The sequence below is a fragment of the Rhinopithecus roxellana genome, chromosome 9, assembly GCF_007565055.1.
Source record: "Rhinopithecus roxellana isolate Shanxi Qingling chromosome 9, ASM756505v1, whole genome shotgun sequence".
Classification (NCBI taxonomy): Eukaryota; Metazoa; Chordata; class Mammalia; order Primates; family Cercopithecidae; genus Rhinopithecus; species Rhinopithecus roxellana.
This window is the reverse complement of record NC_044557.1, coordinates 34854126-34878901: the sequence shown is the minus strand read 5'-3', so window position 1 is coordinate 34878901 and position 24776 is coordinate 34854126. Positions and strand designations below refer to the sequence as shown.

At 37.6% G+C, this 24776-nt stretch overlaps 1 protein-coding gene and 1 pseudogene across 2 annotated transcripts in view; both read right to left on the bottom strand.

Moving 5' to 3' along the window:
- NKAIN3 (sodium/potassium transporting ATPase interacting 3) overlaps positions 1-24776 on the bottom strand; it is a 751074-nt gene that overhangs the window by 604159 nt on the left and 122139 nt on the right. The gene's annotated exons all lie outside the window — the stretch shown is intronic.
- LOC115899700 lies at positions 13499-13707 on the bottom strand (annotated as a pseudogene).

Genomic DNA, 24776 nt, shown 5'->3' with positions numbered 1-24776 from the left:
CATCACCTCAAGGGTTTTCTAGATATAGAATCATATCATCAGGGAAGAGAGATAGTTTGACATCTTCTTTTCCTATTTTGTTGCCTTTAATTTCTTTCTCTTGACTGGTTGCTCTGAGTAGGACTTCCAGTACTATGTTGAATAAGAGTGTTGAGAGTGGGAATCTTTTTCTTGTTCCAAGTTCTCAAGAGGATTTAATAGTTCTAACTTTTGCCCATTCAATATGATGTTGGTTGTAGGTTTGTGATAGGTGGCTCTTACCATTTTGAGGTGTGTTCCTTTAATGCCTAGTTTGTTGAGGCTTTTTATCATGAAGGGATGTTGGATTTTATCAAAAGCTGTTTCTCCATCTATTGAAAGAATGTCATAGTTTTGCTTTTAATTCTGTTCATATTGTGAATTACATTTATTGATTTCTGTATGTTAAACCAGTCTTGCATCCCAGGAATAAAGCCTGACTGATCATGGTGTGTTAAATGTTTTGATATGCTGCGGGATTTGGTTTGCTAGTATTTTGTTGAAGATTTTTATATCTATGTTTATCAGGGATACTGGCCTAAAGTTTTTGTTGTTATTGCTGTTATTGTGTCTCTGACATATTTTGGTGTTAAGCTGATGCTAGCTTCATAGAAAGACTTAGGGAGGAGCCCCTCTGCCTCCATTTTTTGGAATATTTTCAGTAAGATTGGCACCAGCTCTTCTTTGCATGTCTGGAAGAATTCAACTGTGAATTCATCTCATCCAGCGCTTTTTTTGGTTGGTAAGTTCACTGTTTTTTTGTTGTTGTTTTGTTTTTTTGTGACTCAATAGCAGAACTTGATATTGGTCTATTCACGGTTTTAATCTCTTCCTTATTTGGTCTTGGGACATTATGTGTTTTCAGGAATTCATCCATTTTCTCTAGATCTTCTAATTTATGTGCATAGAGTTGTTCATAGTATACTCTGAGGATCTTTTATATTTCTGTGGGATCAATTATAATGTCATTCTTATCATTTCTGATTGTGCTTATTTGGATCTTCTCTTTTTTTTCTTTGTTAATCTAACTAATGGTCTATCAATCTTTTCTTGTTTGTTTTTTTCCAAAGTACCAAGTACCAATTCTTGGTTTCACTGATCTTTTGTATCAATACTTACATCTCAGTTTCATTCAGTTCTATAATTTCAGAGCTACTATTCAACCCAGCAATACCATTACTGTGTATATATGCAAAGGATAATAGATCATTATGCCAAAAATACACATATACTTACATGTCCATTGCCTTGTTATTCACAATAGCAAATACATGGAATCAACCTAAGTGCCCATCAGTGGTAGATGGGATAAAGAAAATGTTACATATACACACCATGAATACTACACAGCCACAAAAAATAAAAAATAAAATCATGTCCTTTGCAGCAGCATGGATGGCGCTGTAGGCCATTATCCTAACCAGGATCAGAAATTAATGCAGGGACAGAAAGCCAAATATCACACATTCTCACTCAAAAGTGGGACCTAAACATTGAACACACGTGGACATAAACATGGAAACAATAGACAATGCAGACTACAGAGGGGGAAGGGAGGGAGGCGGATATGGGTTCCTAAATTACCTATTGGGTACTATGCTCACTACCTGAGTGCAATGTACCCACGTAACAAACCTGAATATGTGCTCCCTGTATCTTAAAAAGAGTTGAAAAAAAAAAAAAAAACTCATCAAACATTTTAAAAAGTTGTTAAATATTGGAGGATAACCTTATTATTTTTAAAATCATGTGTGTATAATTTTGTAATATTTAATAAAAAGTGAGCCAGGACTATAAGGTAGTGAACAACAACAACAAAAAAAACATGGTAAACTATATGAGCACAATATAAAATCTTCTGAATTTTTACTTAGTGTTAAATAATTTCAAAATTAGTAAAGAAAAGTATTTTAAAAATCTCTGAAGTTGGATATTTTTCTTCTTAGCCTTAGCAAACAACAAAAACAAACAAAAAGCCTAAAGATAAAATAAAATTTTAAATAAAATCTAAATTTATTTAATCCTATAATGAAATATTAATGAATATTAACATCTTGGGGAATAGAAAAACTTTCTAAGTATAATGATAATAAAAATGTGATTATAGGCCTGTAAAATTCCAATAAATAAAAAGTAGTACAATAATAATACTTAAAATGAGTACAACAGATAACATAGGCCGGGCGCAGTGGCTCATGCCTATTATCCCAGCACTTTGGGAGGCTGAGGCAAGAGGACCACCAGAGGTCAGGAGTTCGAGACCAGCCTAACCAACATGGCGAAATCCTGTCTCTACTAAAAATACAAAATTCGCTGGGTGTGGTGGTATATGCCTGTAATCCCAGCTACTCAGGAGGCTGAGGCAGGAGAACTGCTTGAACCTGGGAGATGGAGGTCGCAGTGAACTGAGATTGCTCCACTGCACTCCAGCCTGGGCAACAAGAGCGAAACTTCATCTCAAAAAAAAAAAAAAAAAAAAAAAGAACAAGTTAATATAAATATTAAACAGAAAGCCCTTTCCAAAAGTATTTTTAAAAACACTTCTGTGGCAAAAATAGCACAGAGCACTAATGTGTAATTGATATAAAAAATTACATAAATGCATGAAAAAATGTCAATTTCACCAGTGATCAAATATATTGCAAATGTAAGATTCACTGTACAGCAGAGAGTAATAATTCTTCAAAACCATTTTTCTGTTTTTTCACCAATATTTAGTTCCTAGTTTTCAGCTGGATCTTGACAAACTCAAAATAAACACTACATCTCCCAGTTTCTCTAACAATTAGATTTGTCTAGGTGACTAATTTATGACTAATGAATGTGAACAGAAGTTTTTTAAACAAAGTTAGAAATTTTCATAAAGAAAATTGCATTGTTCCCTTAAATAGAAAGGAAATTCTACTTCCCTTCACTTTTTCACTTTCCTCCATAATGCTGTTTGGACACAGTAAAGGCAGTGGTGTACTAACTTAGACCAAGTGGGTGACAGCAAAAAGTTTACAGCCACAGAGATCTTTCAACAACATGGTGGAAAAAGCTACTGCCAGACATGAATCACCTGTACTTCCTCTAAACCACTAAGTGAGAAAAAATAAATGTCTATAATGTTTATACCACAGTTTTTAAAGATCTCTGCTAAATGTAATTGAACTTGAGTGCTCAATAAGAAACATGTTTATTTTTAACCTTTTATACTATTAATAATTTTAAATTTATTACATTTAATATTAGTGATAGTGAGATGGGTACAGTCATACTCTACAGGCGAGAGTAAAATCACCAGTTCAGTTTTGTGGGCTGCACACTGCACAACTCCAAGGGCTGTATATATTCACATATATATATACAGAAATACAGCTATTGGCCCTAGATGGATGTATAAATTTGCACAGCCTTTAAAAATATATTTTGAAAGTGTTGATCAAGATTCTGAGAGATGATGATTCCACTTAAATTCTACTGTAATAAGTAGTGGGATGAATAAGTAGAGCTATATTCAAAATTTTGTGTTCAAAGTTTATTACATAAAAGGAAAATGGGAAACAATAACATCTAAAATATGTAGTGAAAGTAAATAAAATAGATGGGTAAATATATAGACTATAATACAGTGAAATCCTATGTCACTCTGTAACATACATGTATTTAGAGACAGGGTTTCACTCTGTTACCCACCCTAGAGTGCAGTGGTGCGAACCTAAATCATTGCAGCCTCCAACTCCTGGCCTCAAGTGATCCTCTCGTCTCAGCCTCCTGGTAGCTACACATGCCGCCACATAGATCAAATATGTGTGTATTGTAGAGACGTGGTCTCTTTGTGTTGTCTAGGCTGGTCTCTTAACTCCTGTCCTCAAACCATTCTCCCACATCAGCATCCTAAACCACTGGGATTACAGGCATAAGCTTAAACATTATATTTTTGAAAACTATCTAGTCAGGCTGGGCACGGTGGCTCACGCCTGTAATCCCAGCACTTTGGGAGGCTGAGGTGACTGGATCATGAGGTCAAGAGATCAAGACCATCCTGGCCCACATGGTGAAACCTCGTCTCTATTAAAAATACAAAAATTAGCTGGGTGTGGTGGTGCATGCCTGTAGCCCCAGCTACTCGGCAGACTGAGGCAGGAGAATCATTTGAACCCGGGAGGCGGAGGTTGCAGTGAGCCAAGATCGCGCCCCTGTACTCCAGCCTGGTGAAAGAGCGAGACTCTGTCTCAAAAAACAAATAAATAAATAAATAAAAGCAAAGTATGTAGTCTTGTCAGATAATAAATTCAATGCAATGTTAATTTTTTAAAATTCTCTATATACCATGATCCGAAAAGATAGAAAAAAAGCATGCAAGTATATATATATATACACACACACACACATATATTTTATGTATATATATACATATACACACATAAAATATTGGAAAAAATCTATTAAAATATTAATACATTTATCTCTGAATGGTTGATTTATGAGTTTTTTACTTTGTTAATGCCTACTGTTATTTTCTTTTTATTCCAGTAAGCATGTAATATTTGGAAAGTCAATTAAAATGAATACCTAAACGTCCAGTAAAAGAATCCTAAATAGAAAAAGTATTGCAAATGTTTATGTTCAAATGTCTATATTGTTACAAATATTCTAATTCAGCTAGTGATGACAGTATCAGCATTGTGGCTAATTTGATAATGATAAAGGAAAATATCTTGTTTACAACTGAAATAAATTTAAACATTGCTTGAAACTTATTCTAAATGAATATTGTTCATGAAAGAGTTTCTAGAAAGTTACATATGGAACAACAGAATTGTCTGTTTTAATTTATTTGCCATGATCACATAAGAATTTGAGAAAAATTCAACTCCCCTTTTCAGATGCACAGTTAGAGACAGGAACACCTAATAGAGGAATATTATTAAGTATTTAGTGTGCATAAATACTTCATATAAATCAACAGATTCATTAAAATATATTTTGAGGTCTAAAATAAAATGACGTAAATGGTATCTCAATGTATATAAATATGATGTTTTGAAACATAACATTGTAACATTATTATTATAGGTCTTTCTTAGGGCCAGTGATAAAGCAAATTTTATAGCCCAGAAAGCAACAGCTTCCAAATATAAATGTATATTTATTTAAAAAAAAGTGACTAAAGTATCTTACTTTTATTTTTATGAGGAAGAAAAGACTCATAAAAGACTTATATCCTCAGTGATGTATTTTATTTTCTTATGTTTGAAAAACAAATCTTGGGCATGATCTAACTTTTACATATTTCTTAAATTTATGTAAGTTCTCTCTTAAGAGCTCACATACATAGTTCGCATTTTACAGCAGACAAATTCAGGTGAGGTGAGGCCTTCTCCATTTTAAGACATTGAAAGCATAAGGAATGAAATTATACACATGAGTTAAATATTAAGTAGTTGCCCATATCAGTTCAATAAGCATTTATTAAATACCTTGTACGTACTCAGCCACATGTTAGGCACCGAGGATAGACACTCAGTATAAGGAGTGACTTCTCTTTGGAAAAACTTTGGAACAATATTTTTCATTAAACATTATGGTAACTAAGATAAATTATCCTTGGTTTTACTGTAGTGAGCCATATTGATCAAAGAACTTATATTCTTATTGGAGAAAGGAGACTCATAAATTTCAAATAATTGGATACTGGTTTAAAAATGATTTACAGCCAAGTAATAACTTGTATGGTGTAAATTATTAATAGCTTGTTAATTAAAAGAAAAGAGAAATCAGTGAGCTTCTAAAATGAGAATGGCTCATCAAGAAAACTTGAATGTCGAGGCAGAGCAAGGTGGCCAGATAGAAACGTCCACTGATGATCGTCTCCATCAGAACAACAAATCGGACAACTATTCACACAAAAAAGCACCTTCATAAGAATCAATAAGCAGGTGAGCAATTACAGTACCTGGTTTTAGCTTGGCATCACTGAAAGAGGCACTGAAGAGGGTAGGAAAGGCAACCACGCCGCCCCCACACCACCACCACCCAGCAGCAGCACTGTGGCATGGAGAATCTATGTGCCTAGGGCACGAAGAGAGCACTGATTGTGGGATTCTGAATTGGAACTCAGTGCTTCTGTGTCATAATGGATAGTAACACCAGGCAGAACTCAGCCAGCACCTGCAGAAGGAGCAATTATGCTAGCACCAGTAAGAGGAAAATTGTTAATCCAAGTGGTTAGAACCTGAATTCTTGCAGCTCCACCACCACAGGCTAATAAAGTACTCTGTGGTCCTATATAACTTTGAAAAGTGGCTTAAGCCACAAAGGCTGCAATTCCTGGTCAAGTCTTGGTACTGTGCTGGGCTCAGAGCCAGTAAACTTGGTGGGGATATGACCCAGTGAGATACCAGCAGGGGTGGCCAAAGGAGTGCTTGTGTCACCCTTAGCCCAATGCCAGAAAACTCAACTTGAAGCTCCAGGAGAGGCTCTTTCCCTCTGCTTGAGGAGACGAGACAGAAAAGTAAAGAGGACTTTGTATTCCAACTTGGGTATTAGCTCAGCCACAGTACGATATGGTACCAGGCAGAGTATGGAGGCCCCTATTCTAGGCCCTAGCTTCCAGGTGACATTTCCAAACATACACTGGGGTGGGAGGAAACAAACCCTCTTCCTTGAAAGGAAGGACTCAGTCGCAGCAGGATTCATCACCTGCTGACTAAAGAGTCCTTGGTCCCTGAATAATCAACAGTGATACCCAGGCAGTGCTCACCATGGGCCATAGGTGAGACTCAGAGATGTGCTTACTTTAGGTGTGACCTAACACATTCTCAGCTGTGGTGGCCATAGGGAGAAACTATTTCTGATTGAGAAAAGGAAAGAGAAAATTAAAAGGGTATTTTATCTTACAGCATAGGTAAGAGCTCAGGCACAGTAGGGTACAGCGCTGTACTAGTCCATACTCACACTGGTATAAGGACATGCCTGAGATTGGGTAATATATAAAGGAAAGAGGTTTAATTGACTCATGGTTCTGCAGGGCTGGGGAGGCCTCATGAAACTTAAAATCATGGTGAAGGGGGAGGCAAACATGTCCTTCTTTCTTTCTTTTCATGTTGGCAGGAAGGAGAAGAATGAGAGCCAAGCAAATGCATAAGCCCCTTGTAAAACCACCGGATCTTAAGAAAACTTACTCATTATCATGAGAATAGCATGGGGGAAACCACCCCAGTGATTCAAATACCTCCTACAGGCTCCGTCCAACGACATGTTGGGATTATGGGATCTACAATTCAAGATGAAACTTGGGTGGAGACACAGCCAAACCATATCACTTCTCCCTGGCCCCTCCCAAATCTCATGTCCTCACATTTCAAAACACAATTATGCCCTTCCAACAGTCCTCTAAACTTTTATTCCAGCATTAACTCGAAAGTCAAAGTCCAAAGTCTCACTGGAGACAAGGCAATTTCCTTATGCATTTGAGCCTGGAAAATCAAAAGCAAGTTAGTTACTTCCTAGACACAATGAGGGTACAGGCATTGGGTAATACACCTATTCCAAATGTGAGACATTGGCCAAAACAAAGGGGCTACAGGCCCCATGTGAGTCTGAAACTCAACAGGACAGTCATTAAACCTTAAAGTTACAAACATCTCCTTTGACTTCATGTCTCACATCCAGGGCATGCTATTGCAAGAGGTGGGTTCCCATGGCCTTGAGCAGCTCTGCCCCTGTGGCTTTACAGGGTACAGTCCACCTCCTAGCTGCTTTCATGGGCTGGCATTGAGTGTCTGTTGCTTTTCCAGGTCTGTGGTGTAAGCTGTCAGTGGATCTACCATTCTAGGGTCTGGAAGACAGTGGCCCTCTTCTCACAGCTCCACCAGGCAGTGTCCCAGTGAGGACTTTGTGTGGGGGCTCTGACCCACGTTTCCCTTCCACACTTTCCTAGCACAGGTTCTCCATGAGGGCTTCACCCCTGCAGCAGACTTCTGCCTGACATCCAGACATTTCCATACATTCTCTGAAATCTAGGTAGAGGTTCCCAAACCTCAATTCTTGTCTTCTGTGCACCCTCAGGACCAATACTGCATGGTAGCTGCCAAGGCTTGGGGCTTGCACTCTCTGAAACAACGGCCTGAGCTGTAACTTGGCCTCTTTTAGCCTTGGCTGGAGTGGCTGGGATGAAGGGCACCAAGTCCTGAGGTTAAATATAGCAGGGGAGCCCTGGATCTGGCCCATTTTTTCCTTTTAGGCCTCTGTGCCTGTGATGAAAGGGGCTGCCATGAAGGTCTCTGATATGCCCTGGAAACATTTTCCCCATTGTCTTGGGAATCAACATTTGGTTCCTTGTTACTTATGCAAATTTCTGTAGCTGGCTCGTATTTCTCCCCAGAAAATGAGTTTTTCTTTTCTATTGCATTGTCAGGCTGCAAAATTTCCAAACTTTTATGTTGTGCTTTCTCTTGAATGCTTTGCTGCTTAGAAATTTCTTCCACCAGATACCTTAAATCATCTCTCTCAAGTTCAAAGTTGCACAAATCTTTAGGGCAGGGGCAAAATGCTGCCAGTCTCTTTGAAGAGCAAGAGTGACTTTTACTCCAGTTCCCAACAAGTTTCTCATCTCCATCTGAGACCACCTCAGCCTGGTCTTCATTGTCCATATCACTATCAGCGTTTTGGTCAAAGCCCTTCCACAAGTCTCTAGGAAGGTCCAAAGTTTCCCACATCTTCCTGTCTTCTGAGCCCTCCAAGTCTCTAGGAAATTCCCAACTTTCCCACATTGTCCTGTCTTCTTCTGAGCTCTCCGAACTGTTCCAACTTCTGCCTGTTACCCAGTTCCAAAGTTGCTTCCACATTTTTGGTTATCTTTACAGCAATGGCCCACTCTTTGTGGTACCAATTTACTGTATTAGTCCATTCCCACGCTGCTATAAGGACATACTCAAGATTGGGTAATTTAAAAAGGAAAGAGGTTAAATTCACTCACAATTCTGTGGGGCTGGGGAAGCCTCAGGAAACTTATAATCATGGCAAAAGGGGAAGCAAGCAAGTCCTTCTTCACAGGGCGGCAGGACGGAGAAGAATGAGAGCCAAGTGCAAAGGGAAAAGCCTCTTATAAAACCATCAGATCTTGTGAGAACTTACTGTCATGAGAATGGCGTGGAGGAAACCACTCTAATGATTCAATTACTTCCCACCAGGTCCCTCCCACAACATGTGGGGATTATGGAAAGTACAATTCAGAATGAGATTTGGGTGGGGACACAGCCAAACCATATCAAGCACCAAGTGGGCTCTTGAGGTACCCAATTCCAGGTCTTGGCTTTTAGACAGTATTTCTTGACTTACTCTGAGTCAAAGAAGAGTCCACTGCTCTGAAAAGAGAGTTCCAGGCCTGGAAGCATTCACCACAGGCTGACTGAAAAGCCCGTGGGCCTTGAATAAACATTGGTGGTAATCAGACATTACTCACCACAGGCTTGGGTGGTGGTGACCAGTGGGAGCAACACCTCCGCATGTGGAAAGTGAAGGGAAAAGTGGGAAAGATTTTTTCTTGTTGCCTTGGTGTCAGCTGAACCACAATAAAAAAGAGCACCAGGTTGATACCTAAGGTTTGTGACTCCAGGGACTGGCTGCCAGACAGCATCTCTGGACCTAACTGTGATCAGGGGACACTTGAAGCCCTGAAGGTTGAGATAAAAGCCTGGATTGTTTCACCACCAGCAGATTCTAGAACTCTAGAAACTTGAGTTAACAAAGGCAATAGCCAGGCAGTGGTTATTGTGGACCTTGGGTGAGACCCAGTGTTGTGCTGGCTTTGGGCCTAACTCGGTGGAGTCCCCATGATGGTGTCACCCCTTTCCCAGCCCTAGAAGCTCAGTTCAAAGAGAAAGACTCTGTTTATTTGGGAGTAAGTAAGGGGAAGGAACGAGTCCCTGCCTGATAATCCAGAGAATTCTTCCAGATCTTATCCAAGACCACAAAGGCAGTACTTCTAGGAGTCATCAAGATCCTTAGAGTTACTGGGCGTGGGGTTCCCCCTAAGGCAGATATGGCTGCAGTAACCAAAAACTTAGATAAAAACTGGGCGTGGGGTTCCCCCTAAGGCAGATATGGCTGCAGTAACCAAAAACTTAGATAAAAACACTCAAGTCACTTTGGATACCTGGAAAGCCTTCCCAAGAAGAATGGGCACAGACTGCAAATACTACCATAAATGCCTAACTCTTCAATGCCTCGATAGTGATAAACATCCATAAGCATCAAGACAATCCAGTAAAACATGCATTCACCAAATGAACTAAATAAGGCACCAGTGAAACATTATGGAGAGATATGTGAACTTACAGACAGAAAATTCAAAAGAGTTGTTTTGAGGAAACTCGACAAAATTCATAATGACACAGAAGGAATTCCGAATCCTATGAGATAAATTTTTAAAAGATTGAAATAATTTAAAAGTATCAAACAGAAACTCTAGAGTTAAAAAATGCAATTGACTCACTGCAGGGTGCATAAGAGTTTTGTAACAGCATTGATCAAGCAGAAGAATTAGTGAATTTGAAGAGAGGCTACGTGAAAATACACAGCCAGAGAAGACAAAAGAAAGAATAAATGAGAATAACACATGCATGCAAAATCTGGGAAATAGCCAGCCTCAGAAGGGAAAAATCTAAGAGTTCTTGGCCTTAAAGAGGATGTAGAGAGAGAGAGAGAGAGAGAGAGAAGTGTAGAAAGTTTCATCAAAAGAATACTAACAGAATTTCCCAAACCTAGAGAAGGATATCAATATCCAAGTACAAGAAGGTTATAGAACACGAAGCACATTTATCCTAAGTAAGTCTATCTGAAGACATTTAATAATGAAACTGCCAAAGGCCAGAGATAAAGAAAGGATTCTAAAAGTGACAGGATAAATAAAACAAATAATATTCAATGGAGCTCCAATACATGTGGCAGCGGACTTCTCAGTGGAACCCTTACAGGACAGGAGACAATGTCAAAAGAAAAAAACAACTGTTAACTGTTATTGTAGAATAGTAAATCCAGTGAAAATATCCTTCAAAGATGAAGGAGAGAGGAAGACTCTTCATAGACAAACAAAAGCTAGGGATTTCATGAACACAAGACCTGTCCTACAAAAATGCTAGGACACTCCCCTTGTCAATGCTTCCTCTGCACCCCTGTGGTTCATACTTTCAGTCAATCTCAACAAAACATCCAATTTCTAGAAAATATAGCATTTGGCCGGGCACCGTGATTCATGCCTGTAATGCCAGAAATCTAGGAGGCCAAGGCGGGTGGATCACTTGAAGTCAGGAGTTCGAGACCAGCCTGGCCAACATGGAGAAACCCCGTCTCTACTAAAAATACAAAAATTAGCTGGGAGTAGTGGTGTGGACCTGTAATCCCAGCTACTAGGTGGGGGCTGAGGCAGGAGAATCACTTGAACCCAGGGGGCAGAGGTTGCTGCAAGCCAAGATTACACCACTGCACTCCAGTCTGGGTGACAGAGTGAGAGTCTGTCTCAAAAAAAAAAACAAACAAACAAACAAACAAAAAAACCAAAAAAAAACAAAACAGAAAAGAAAAAAAGAAAAGAAAATATAGCATCTACCACACAGGAACTCGCACAACTGACCAGCCTGAATTGTGATCTCTTATTTTCCCTTCACTCCTGAATAAACAAAACAAAACAAAAACAAGTTCCTCCTTTCATATAAGCCAAACTCTCTACTTCTGCTGGAAGTCTTAGCCCCTCTATGTTCAGGAGTGTTGTCTTATATACTGTCCCTCTCTCTCCTGTATCATCCACACTGTCTCCCCTATATTAGACCATTGTCTCAGCTTTTAACTCTGTGAAAAAGCTTGCACATCTCTGAGACAATTCATGGTTCCTCCTTACTTCAAGCATGTTAGCTGATGTTTCCATAATGACTCTCTCCATTTTCTCAATGCTCTTGCATCCTGGAACTCACTAAAAGCTGGCTTTTCTACGTCCTTCATTTAGGCAGATACTTACTGAGAGCTGACTATGCACCAGGCACCATTCTAAGGTGCAGTTAATGAGATTCACACATTCTAATCATCAGGAATTTTACCAAAAGCTCCTTTGAGAGATCATATAGTCATTTATACTTTCAAGATTTGCCACACTCTCCATTCTCTCTTCTTTTATACAATTGTTGCTTGTTTAAGCAAATCTCATCACTGAATATGTATTTCTCTCTCACTGTCTCTCTTTTTTTTTTTTTTTTTTTTTTTTTGAGACAGAGGCTGGCTCTTACACCCGGGCTGGAGAGCAGTGGTGTGATCTCAGCTCACTGCAACTTCCACCTACCAGGTTCAAGCAATTCTCCTGCCTCAGCCTCCTAAGTAGCTGGGATTACAGGCACCCACTAACACTCTCTGCTAATTTTTGTATTTTTAGTAGAGACAGGGTTTCGCCATGTTGGCCAGGCTGGTCTTGAACTCCTGACCTCACGCGATCCACCCACCGTGGCCTCCCAAAGTGCTGATATTACAAGCATTAGCTACCACGCCCGGCCCTGAACATGTATTTCATGCCTTAAGTTTATCTTCTAAAAAACAATGATGTAAATATCTCCAGATAATAGAAACAAAAAAGGTTGAGTAGTTTTATCCCATATAAATGTTGACAACAATTTTTTTGTTGTTTTTTGAGACGGAGTCTTGCTCTGTCACCCAGGCTGGAGTGCAGTGGTGTGATCTCGGCTCACTACAACCTCTGCCTTCTGGGTTCAAGTGATTCTCCTGCCTCAGCCTCCAGAGTAGCTGGGATTATAGGCATGTGCCACCACATCTGGCTACTTTTTTGTATTTTTAGTAGAGACACAGTTTCACCATGCTAGCCAGGATGATCTCGGTCTCCTGACCTCGTGATCTGCCTGCCTCGGCCTCCCAAATTGCTGGGATTACAGGCATGAGCCACTGCTCCTGGCCTATAATTTCTTATATTAAACATCACAACCCACTCTGATTTTCAAGAAGATATATTAGAAATTTCTGAGTAATCAAAATAAAGACAATCATAACTAAAACAGGACAGTAACAGTTCACTCTGCTACAGTTTATTGCTGCAAGGCACCACGTCCAAATACTAACTATGTGAATAATCTCCCTATTGAGCTTTGTAATGTGTTTGCTTTGTCACCACTCTCACTTGGAAATTTTTAAATTACTACCATGTACTTTGAGTCATGCCATACCATTGATACTAGAGATTCAACAGCTTACATGAAATCTGCCTATGCAACGGAAGTCCTTGCAGAACTGCCAAAGCTCTAGCTTTTAATGTTACTTGCTTATTTTGTGGTTTAGATTTGCTTTTATTTTTATTTCATTTATTTTTACAAAAGTTTATTCTTAAATGTGCAGCAGTCTCCAAGATGACACTTCATTCTAACTATAGGTGGCAAAGGATGTTACAGCAGGAAATTCAGATGTTTAAATAGGGTTGGAATCCAGGGTCGCCATGGCCTCAGGCACAAGAAACAGCTTGCTTTTTACCAGATTTCTTAATTCCACCTGAGACCAGGGGGCCCTTCCCTGCAGCCTCTGCTTTTAGCTCCTTGAGTTTCTTCTGCTCCTTTTTCTCCTTATGCTCGAAAATGTTATCTCCTTGTCCATCTCCTCAGCCTGCTTCTTGGGCTGTTTTGGGGGCTTCTTCCCAGTTTCGTGGCCAGACATGATGCCTGCATCCCTCTCCCAACAGGTTTACCCTTATGTTAAGTTTACCCTTATGTTGGTATGGAAAATGATGTATAAGGACGGAATTCTATCTCAATTTGTCTCCATCTGCACATAGATGGCAGCATAATCTTGACATCCAACTCCGCAACTATTAAAGTTTCCCTGATTTTTATTAGTTCTGTGCTTCCCACATCCAAGCTGCTTCTGCTCCCTTCATTCTCCTCCTGCTTGCCTTTCTTCCTTCCTTTGCCACAGTAGCACAAGACAGCTGATCCGCAGGATTCTGGCAGATGCCCTAGCGCCGACTCCAGGGCAATGATGTGAATGTAAACCAGCATCTGTAGGAGCTCGTTACAAACTGTAGGTAATTGAGAGGTAGCCTTATATAAAATTTATCATCTATTTTCCTAAGACTGAGGAGCAGGGAGTGTGATCTAGTGGATAGAGAACTAATTGGGAGTCAAGAGACCCAGATTCCATTCTGAGTTCCATTATAGTTGTGGTTTCTGAATCTGAGCAATTAGAGGCAACCTCTATTTCAACTGTCCTCCCTATAAATTGTATACACTACTTATCACTACAACTCTCTGCAGAATTTGAAAGATCTAAGTGAGTTATTATCTGTAGAGTGGCTTGTGCTCCTGAGGAAAACAAAGTACATACTTCAAGATAGAAATCCTTTAATTTAAACAAAATAAACAACTCTAATACTATCACATCTTTGTTCCACCAAAAAAGAAAAAAAAAAAAGGTGAATTTTAGAAGCTTTGGTTTGTTGTGCTTTTTTTTTTTTTTTTTTTTAAGGAAAAAGATAATAAAAGGCACAAATGGGATGATAAAGTTTATTTTCTACTCTAATTAAATACCAGGATGGTAGCAAGGATCAGTGGTCCTTCGAGCACTGAGGCCAGTGGCATTCCTAGTAAACCTTAAAGCCTTAAAGATCTGTGATGGCACCACTGATAACAGACACACTACTTCTGTGCTGGGAGAGTTTTGAGATGATTCCTCTAGAACACTCCAAAGAACACCCCAAATATCCCAATAACCTACATGATATTTTGTTGACATCTGTTGTGCACAATAAATTGTTAAAAACTCTATGTATCTCACTGCCTGCTCAAGGGCTTTTGTCCTCTCTCCCTCTGATGATCAGCTGAGGTCAAGGAAGTTCAGGCATCACAATCGCTTGGTATAACAAATACCAAAGTAAGTTGTTATAACCTGGTACCTGGAAAATAAAGCCACAGTAAGAAGTTTCTCTGAAGAGACAAGTAAGAGACATTTTCCTAATAGCGATTAACACAAGAAAAGTCACAGGGGAAGAATAATGAAGAATGTGTCGTAGGAGTAAAGTGTAAATTTTGTAATTTGGTTTGGCAGAATAGACAGGGCAAGTAGGGCTAAAATTATCAGTTTATTAAGTAGTAGAAAGTTAACACACACATCAAATTTATTCTACTATAAATTAAGAGCCACAGTTGTTTAAGCAAATAAGTGAAATAAAAATACTGTGATAAACACATTGTTATCTTAAGCTATGAAGTACCCAGGAAATACCCGGTCCTTTTAATACAAGGAATATCTGAGAATTAATTCTGTAAATTAATTTATAGTATAGCATAAACTGACTTTGTAAAAAAAAGCCTAAGCTTTTCATTGTATAATTGTCTTGATGAGCACTGATACACTGAGAATAGACTTAGGCACCGGGTTGTGGCTTAGCCATATAAGAACGGGGCTTTTGAGGGGACTTCTCTAAACTGTGATGCCTAAGATTCTAAAAGGGAAATAATCACACAAGGGAAGCTTCTATAACGGAAACAATCGCCTTTGTGCATAAGGGTCTTCTGAGGATAAAAATAAAGTAGCTCTAAGAGAGTGTGTATGTGCATGTGTCTGTGTGAGAGATAATTAACACTAGCCATTACACTAAAGGATTATTAAGGTTTTCCCTGTAAGTACTGATGTCTGTATAGTGTGCTATTAAAATCACATGGTAGTACATTTTTAAAATCCTCCTTTTCCTTCAAAATAAATTGCCACATTTCTATAATTCTGGTAGCTCATAAAGTAATAAATCTGGAGACTTAAGACTCACTATATGGGTGATTTAAATACACATTTTATAATTTTTTTAACATGAAAATTCACCAGTGTCTTTGAAAGAATAATTAACATGTAAAAATAGGTATGCAACTACTTTTTTAATTTAATAAACAGAACCTCTATTGATCAATTGCTCAAGTATTTCTATCTTCTAATATGTATATCTAATTGAACTGTATATCTAATTGAACTGTATATCTACCTACCACTTCAGAGAAGCTTCTTAAGATATCTATCGAATAAAGATATATGTGTAATTAAGATATGTATCTAATGAAGATAGATATCAGGATATATAGGCATGTGTGTGGATATGTGGATGTGTGTAGAACTTTGGATAAATATCTTTATTAAAATTGAAAACAAAGTTCCAGAATTTACATAAGCATCTACAAAAAAACTCTGATATTTAGATATAAATAAAGTCTCTTGCTTAAAATAATTTTAAATCTCTACAGTGGGACCATTCTCAATTTGTTTTTTTCATATACTTTTTTTCATGAATTTTTAAAAATATTACCAAATACACAGCGCCTCTGCCTGGCCTCCGCCCCGTCTGGGAAGTGAGGAACGCCTCTGCCCTGCTCCCGCAGGGCCTGAGAAGTGAGGAATGCCTCTGCTGGGCTGCCCAACATCTGGGAAGTGAGGAGTGCCACTGCCTGAACATCCCACCGTGTGGGAAGTGAGGAGTGCCACTGCCTGGCCACCCCACCGTGTGGGAAGTGAGGAGTGCCACTGCCTGAACATCCCACCGTGTGGGAAGTGAGGAGTGCCACTGCCTGGCCACCCCACCGTGTGGGAAGTGAGGAGTGCCACTGCCTGGCCATCCCACCGTGTGGGAAGTGAGGAGTGCCACTGCCTGGCCACCGCACTGTCTGAGAAGTGAGGAACGCCTCTGCTGGGCTGCCCAGCCGTCTGGGAAGTGAGGAGTGCCACTGCCCAGCCGCTGCACCCTCTGGAAAGTGAGGAGCCTCTGCCAGGCCGCCATCCCATCTGGGAAGTGAGGCGCACCTCCGCCTGGCGGCCACACTGCCTAAACAGTGAGGAGTGCCTAGGCTCAGCCGCCCCGCCCCACCCCACCATCTGAGAAGTGAGGAGTGCCACTGCTTGACCGCCTCTCTGTCTGGGAAGTGAGGAGCGCCTTTGCCTGGCCGCTGTGCAACCCTCCGAGTGTGAAGTGGCAGCCTTGTGTGTGATCTTTATGCCCTCCCCAGGTTTGCATTTTTGACATTAAAGTTTACTTTTAAATTAAAAAAAAAAAATTACCAAATACAGCAAGAAAAAAAAAATAGTAACTCACCAAGAACAAATGTAATTTTTCCCATGTATGCACAGCTGGTTTAACATCCAAAGGTTAATAAATGTAGTATTATCTAAAGGTAACATATCTAAACATATTACCTAAATGTAATAAAGAGAAAAACTGTAAGATTATCTTAGTAAAGGAAGAAAAACTATTTAACAAGATTCAGCACCATTCATGATTTTAAAAAATGCAATGAGAAATGGAGGAAAACGTCTTTATCCCGATAAAGGGTATCTATGAAAAATGTAAAACTAACTTCATATTTAATGATGAAAAACAGAATGTTTTCTCCTGAAATTGGGAAAAAGGCAAAGAATGTCCACTCTCATCGCTACAAGAATAGCAAGACAAAAAAAGAAATAACTGAAAGGCACATGTTAGAATGGAAGTAACAATAGTGCATTTATTTGCATATGACATGGTGTATATAGAAATCTTAAAGAACCTAATATAAAGCTTCCTAAAGCTAATGAGTTTAACAAATTCTCAAGATATAAAACTAACATGCAAAAATCAACTTTTTATACACTGGAAATCAACAACCTGACAATAAAATCAAATGTTAATTAACTACACCATATACCATAAAAAGAAAAACACTTAGAAATAAATTTAACAAAAAGATGTGCAATGTCTGTGAGCTGAAACTCTAAAGCTTTGCTTTAAAAAGTTACAGAAGGCTTATCTAAATGGAGATATATACTTTTTTATTAATTTGAAAATTCACCATATTTAAGAGGTCAATTCTTCTAGAATTGGCTATAAATCGAATACGTTCAGAATCAAAATCCTAGCAGTGTCTATGTAAGAATTTGACAAGCCAATGTCAATATTTGTACAGAAAGACAAATAATCTAGAATAGCTTAATTTTTTTAAATAAAAAACAAAATCAGATGAATCAAATTAGCTGGTATTTAAGATTTACAATAAAAGCACTCTAAGGAGTAAGGATTGACATATAGATCAATTAAAAGGAATTTTGAGTCCAGAAATATACCCACAATTATTATGTTGTAGATGGGTTTTCAACAAAGATACCAAGGAAATTCAATGAAATGAAGATTGTGTTTTCAATAAATGGATTTAGAATAAATGAATATCTATGTAGAAAAAAACGCTGACCCTTTCCTCATACTATACACAAAAAATACACAAACCTGATTATCAACTTAAATATAAGAGCTAAAACTATAAAGCTTTTAGAAGAAAATCTGAGAGAAATCTTTATGAATTTCCTCAATACCAACCATGGAATATTACATTACAAATGAAAACACTTTAGTTCTTTAAGAAAAATCGTGGGTATGCAATACTCTGGTGTCTCTTCATAAACTAACAATGTTTCATTTACATTTTCCACTATCTATGACCAGGGATTCTACTGATATTTAAAGTAGACTCCTGCACTATGTTAATCTTTCTTAACCTTTCACTTCAACTTTTATGCCAATAAACCAACACTTCTGCACATTGTCAACATGAAGATTTGTGCTGCTGTTACAGTCCAGGAGACTGAGAATGCTGAATATAAAATTAATTTTCCTTATCTCTAAGTCATATAGTTGATTTGTAGTATTTTTGAAGAGGGTAGTTAAAATATTTTTAAAATTCTAATCTGCAGTTTTAAAAGATGACGAGACCATATGAATTATAATGACAAAAATGGAAAGACAGTTACCAAAAATATTTGCTTCTCTGTTCATCTTGACAAACAGATGCAACACTTTGACAGCTAATCAACACAGGTTTTCTTTTTTTCATACTATATCTATCCTGTTCCAGAATGACCTATTAATTTTAATTGCTTTGCTAGGCTCCTATTTAATGGTTCAATGAATATAATACATTTATGCTTTTCTTTGCATAATGAAGTGGCCAGGTAAGCGAGATAACTTTTTGAAGTTAATACAGCCAAAATATAAATATAGCCAAAATAAAGTATATATAAAATACAGCAAAAAATTTCAATATTTCAACTTCCCATTACTACTAGTAATAAAACTTATCTAAATTATGTTCATAAACTTACAAATTGGCAATAAAAGTGAGCTTCACTCCACTACAGAAACCTCCTTCAAATCATACACATTTTTGAAAGTTTATAGTTAGCAAAATGCTCTTTATGATGATATTATAAATGTATTTCTCTTTGTTACATGTTTATGTGATTTTAAATTATTGTGAAGCCAAGTGATTGCCAATAAACTTAACTCCTACTCAGAGTAAAATGACCAGTAATAACAATTTCAAAAGCATGGAGTTTTCCTACACATTTTTTTCATAGTCTTATTCTATTAAAATGTTGAGATATTTGGCAGCTCTGATATTTTATCAATTTTTTTCTTCTACTAAATACTTTTTAGGGCTTTAATTAGAACTTTCTTATGTTGTCTAGTGAATGTTTTATTGTTGTTGTTGTTGTTGTTGTCATTGAGAGAGGGTCAGAGATTAACACACCAAAGATAAATTATTCCAGTTGAGACAGAATGAGCCAAGTACCAATATTATTTAGTGAAACATGACAAGATATGTGTGACATTTTTGATGCTATGTATATTTCCTAAATGAGTCTAATATTTTTCACACACACACACTTGTGCGCCCACACACACATTCACACACATTCATCTTCATAATGCATTAAACAATGAGAGATTTCAAAAACTTAGATAACATTTCTTATTATCCATCGTGATCTGCAAATTGTATTTCAAAAACTGCCATTTGCCCTTACTTATATCATTTCCTTTATTTTCATAAAATCTATTTTAAAATAATATTACATATGCTTTTCATTTCTTATCCAGAGAATCTCATAACTTTCCTGTTTTATTCCATTTCTATGTATCTTTTGTCTTCTTCCTTCATTGTGCCCATATTACTTGTCCCTATTTAAATGCTGCCTTTTTATCTAGTTCTTATCTTTTATCTATTTTTCTATTTCCCAATATAATATTAAATGCTCATCTTTCTTATTTAATGTTGTCTTATGACTTTGACCTTATTTCACAGCTGGAATTGGATCTTTGTCTTCCTCAGCTAAATTAGTACCATTTAATTTATATGTCTTCTAAAGAACTGTTTCAAATAAAAGCAGTCCTTTGACCACTAAGGCTACAAGGGAGACTTGGTTGTACAAAACAATTCAGGAAAATTCCTAGGATACCAAAAGATAAAGTACATACAGTTTTGGGTTTTACATTTAAGTATTTAATCAATCTTAAGTTATTTTTTGTATATGGTATAAGGATGAAGTCTAGTTTCAATTTCTAGAAGACAACATTCTGGACATAGGAACGGGAAAAGATTTCATGAGGAAGACACAAGCAATTGCAACAAAAATAAAAATTGACAAATGGGATATACTTAAACTAAAGAGCTTCTGCACAGCAAAGAGAACTATCAACAGAGTAAACAGAGAAGCTACAGAATGGGAGAAAAATTATGCAAACTATGCATCTGACAAAGTTCTAATATCCAGCATCTGTAAGAAACAACAAATTTACAAGAAGAAAAGCAAACAGCCCTGTTGAAAAGTGGGTAAATGGACGTGAACAGATGCTTTTCAAAAGAAAACATACACGCGGACAACAATCATATGAAAAAAAGCTCAACATCGCTGATCATTAGAGAAATGCAAATCCAAACCACAATGAGATACCATCTCACACCAGTCAGAATAGCTATTATTTAAAAGTCACAAAACAATAGATGCTGATGCAGTTGTGGAGGAAAAGGAATGCTTTTACTCTGTTTGTGAGAGTGTAAATTAGTTCAACCATTGTGGAACACAGTGTAGTGATGCCTCAAAGACCTAGAGGCAGAAACACCATTCAACCCAGCAATTCCATTAGTGGGTATTATCCAAAGGAATATAAATCATTCTATTATGAAGACACATGCATGTTTATATTCATTGCAGCACTATTCACAATAGCCAAACATGAAATCAACCTAAATGCCCTTCAGTGATATACTGGATAAAGAAAATGTGTTGTACATATGCACCATGGAATACTATGCAGTCCTAAAAAAAAGAACAAGCTTATGTCCTTTGCAGGAACATGGATGGAGCTGGCAGATATTATCCTTAGCAAATTAATGCAGGAACAAAAAGCCAAAGAACACATATTCCCACTTATAAGTGGGAGCTAAATGATGAGAAGAAATGGACACATAGAGTGGAACACCACCCACTGGGGCCTATTGGAGGGTGGGGAGTGGGATAAAGGAAAGTATCAGGAAGAATAACTAATGGGTACTAGACCTAAAACCTGGGTGAAAAAATAATTGTACAAAAAACCCCATGACACAAGTTTACCTATATCACAAATTACCAATATAACAGTGATACCAGCACATGTACCCCTGAACTTAAAACAAAAGTTAAATTTTAAAAAAAGAAAGAAAAAGGTACATATATCTATACAGGTGACTTGTTCCCAAGACTGCCTGTCCCCAAACAGGCAATAAAGGCAAAGTATGCTGTCCGTTCAGTTCAGTTTGGACTGAATGCCCATTATTCTCAAACACAAAGAGCAAAAAAGATCATCAACAACAAAAACTAGATAAAACATTAATTATCTAAGATAAGGCACTACTGCTACTGAGCCCTAAATGACACCCAGGATGCCTGGACACTTATTGGATTCTCTACCAAACTGTATCAGGAAGTCACATAATAAACAGTTACTCTGCATTTTTTATGCAGAGTGCAGAAACACTGAATCATCCACCCTTCATGCCCACCTGTAGGTACTCCTATACCCAGGTAGGCAACATAGATCCACAGACTTACTCAGTTTTCCCTTTCTGCAAATATATTTATTGTTAGATGTCAGAAAGAGCAATGGGATAATTATTTAGTGATATTAAACCTTTTCTGTACCCTAAAAAGCAGGGAGCCCAGAGAAGAATTCCCTCAGTTTGATGTGACAGTGGCTGCCCTGAGATGGTCAGACACAGAGACCTTTCTCTCTTTTCATTTCCTACCTTGGCCTTAATATAAAAGTCATGTCTTCCAGCACCTCCTTTGCTCTTCCAATCCTTTCCATTTCAAAACAGCGAAAAGACTAGGTTTTAAATGTTCTCATCACAAATAAATGATAGATATTTGAGGTGATGAATATGCTAATTAACCTGATTTGATCATTCTACCATGTATACATATATTGAAACACCAAATTTTACCCCATAGATATACAAAAATATTATTTATCTAATAAAAATAAAATTAGATAAAGTATATAACATTGCAGCTCTTATTTTCCTGCAGATGAAGTTATGTTCAGGTTGGCTTTCTAGTTTCCATGCAGCAGTTCTCCCTTCCCTCTCCAGGACCTCCATGCAGACAGGCTGGCTGCCCTTCAGTTTCTCTACCCGCAGAAAAGCACGTGAGCTCAATATGGGCGGCTCCCTGGAGGCCTTGCTCTGGTCTTCTTTACATTTTTACCACAGAAGCCTGTATTTGGGTCTGTGAGGCACAGGTCTGGCCCAGCAATAAAGCTGATGACCCAATTGCTTATTTGACCACAGAGTTTTTGGTCAACTAGAGATTTTATTACAACTGGAAACACTAAAACCCTGGAGGCCAACAGTGCACCTTACACTCACCAGCACGCATGGCAGAATGGAAAGCCCAGAGACCCGACAGCAGTCAGAGCTGGCTGAAATCCCAATTTGGAGACATGGTAATTAGAAAGGTATGTAATCTCAGTCTGGTGTCTTAATTTTAAAATTAGGATAATGCAACTTTGATGGATGTTTTAAAAAACTATTTAAACGTGGTTGTTTTAGATCATCATGATTGTCAAGTGTCTAAAGTAGCACCTGGCATTATCAATATCATGGCCAGGGCTTGATAAAAGTAGCCAATTAAATGTGAACTTTAGTTAATTCACATATGCATGGCAAGCCTGCCCATCTCCGTTTGTTACCATGTATTACCTTTGCTAGGGCCTGAACAGGCAGTGACCAAGAATTTCAAACAAATTTTTCCTTAGCTTTGTTTTTCAAATCATGAAATAAATCCATGCTTCAAATATAACCTTCAACTATTAAATTGGAGGTAGCTAAATTTTAAATGAACAAAGACAAGGCAATCTAACAGGCTTTATATGTTAGGAATAATCAGATATAAACATAATCTGAAAAATAAGAACAATTTTGGGGTCCCAAATACATTTCTAAAATCTAAGGCCTTTCATATAACAGGTGGATTTTCACGCCAATATTTGGAAGGTAAATGTTGATTCACATGAAACAGATATTTTAACATTTTTTAGCAGCAAGTTAGTAAATGGTGGTCTGTAACTATTTAAAATAAAACATTTTGGAAAATTATTTAACTGTATTAAAAAGCCAGTTACATTCCACAATGTCATTACATAGTAAGGCATATGAGTGAAATTTACCCATGGCTAAAACCACCATGGCCTATGGGAAGATTTTTGAAAATGAATTCTTAAAAATTCATATAAAAGGAAAATATTTTTGTTGCAGGATATTTACTAAGATAACAAGAAGCCATCAGCAGAGTTTTTTGCTTTTCCTTTTTCAAGGTAAGACAGAAAAGCATATTGAAAAGTATGTTTGAAATTACATTTACTACCAATCTCACTGTAGACTCATGGAATATTACAGGTGAAAATCACTGTATTTTTAATCTAATCTACTGCCTTCATTTTAAAGATAAGGAACATAGTTAAGTGACTTTCTCAAAGCACTAAAGCATCACCAAAATATGTACCAACTTGGGGGAATGTTATCACAATGGAAAAGTTACTGCATCTTTCTCCTCCAAATTGGGGTTAGGATCCTACTTAACAGAAACTAAGGTGGTGATGAACACACATGATCTATTCTTTCATACGTCTTATGTGTCTTGCATAATATAATGGGTCTTTCTGAATGTAAGCATCAATGCTGAAGGTAAGATGAACTGCTGAGCTTGCTTCACATGGCCGTTCAATGTGGATGGGTGTTTACATGCAGAAAGCAGGTGACAGTGACTTAATCAGAGGTCAAAAACGGCAGCCTGCATGCTGAATCTACCACAGTTTTTTTTTTTTTTGGCAACATTTTTATTTTATCAGCTCTGTGTTTGACATAACAACTCCATCAGAAACTCTAATATTCCAGCTTTATTGCAAAACCACATGGGCCCTTTTACCATGTGGCCCACACTCCCATGTGGCAAGATTCATTTCATTAAACTAAGTAGTGGTTGATGATTCCCTGAATTTCATGGGACAAAAACTCCCTTATTTACTACAGGATATACCATTTCCTGTTGTATGACACTCATTCAATTATGTCAACTGCCTGGCCTGGCCTGGGTAGTATTTGTGACTATCTGAAAAGATGATCCTATAAATTAATAAAACACTGTACCATAGTCAGTATGACCTTTGATGTTTATCCCAATTCTTTAAGAAGTATCATCTATTATAAAGTGCAAGGGACTCATGACTTATTCTCTCTCTCTCTCTCTCTCTCTCTCTCTCTCTCTCTCATACATCAGTTTGGAAACACCAAGTGTACTATTTCACTGGGTCCTCACAATAACATGGAGGTCAGTTGTATCAGTTGTATAAGCCACATTTTACAGATGAGAGAACGGAGACTTAGAAAGGTAAGATAACTTGCTCA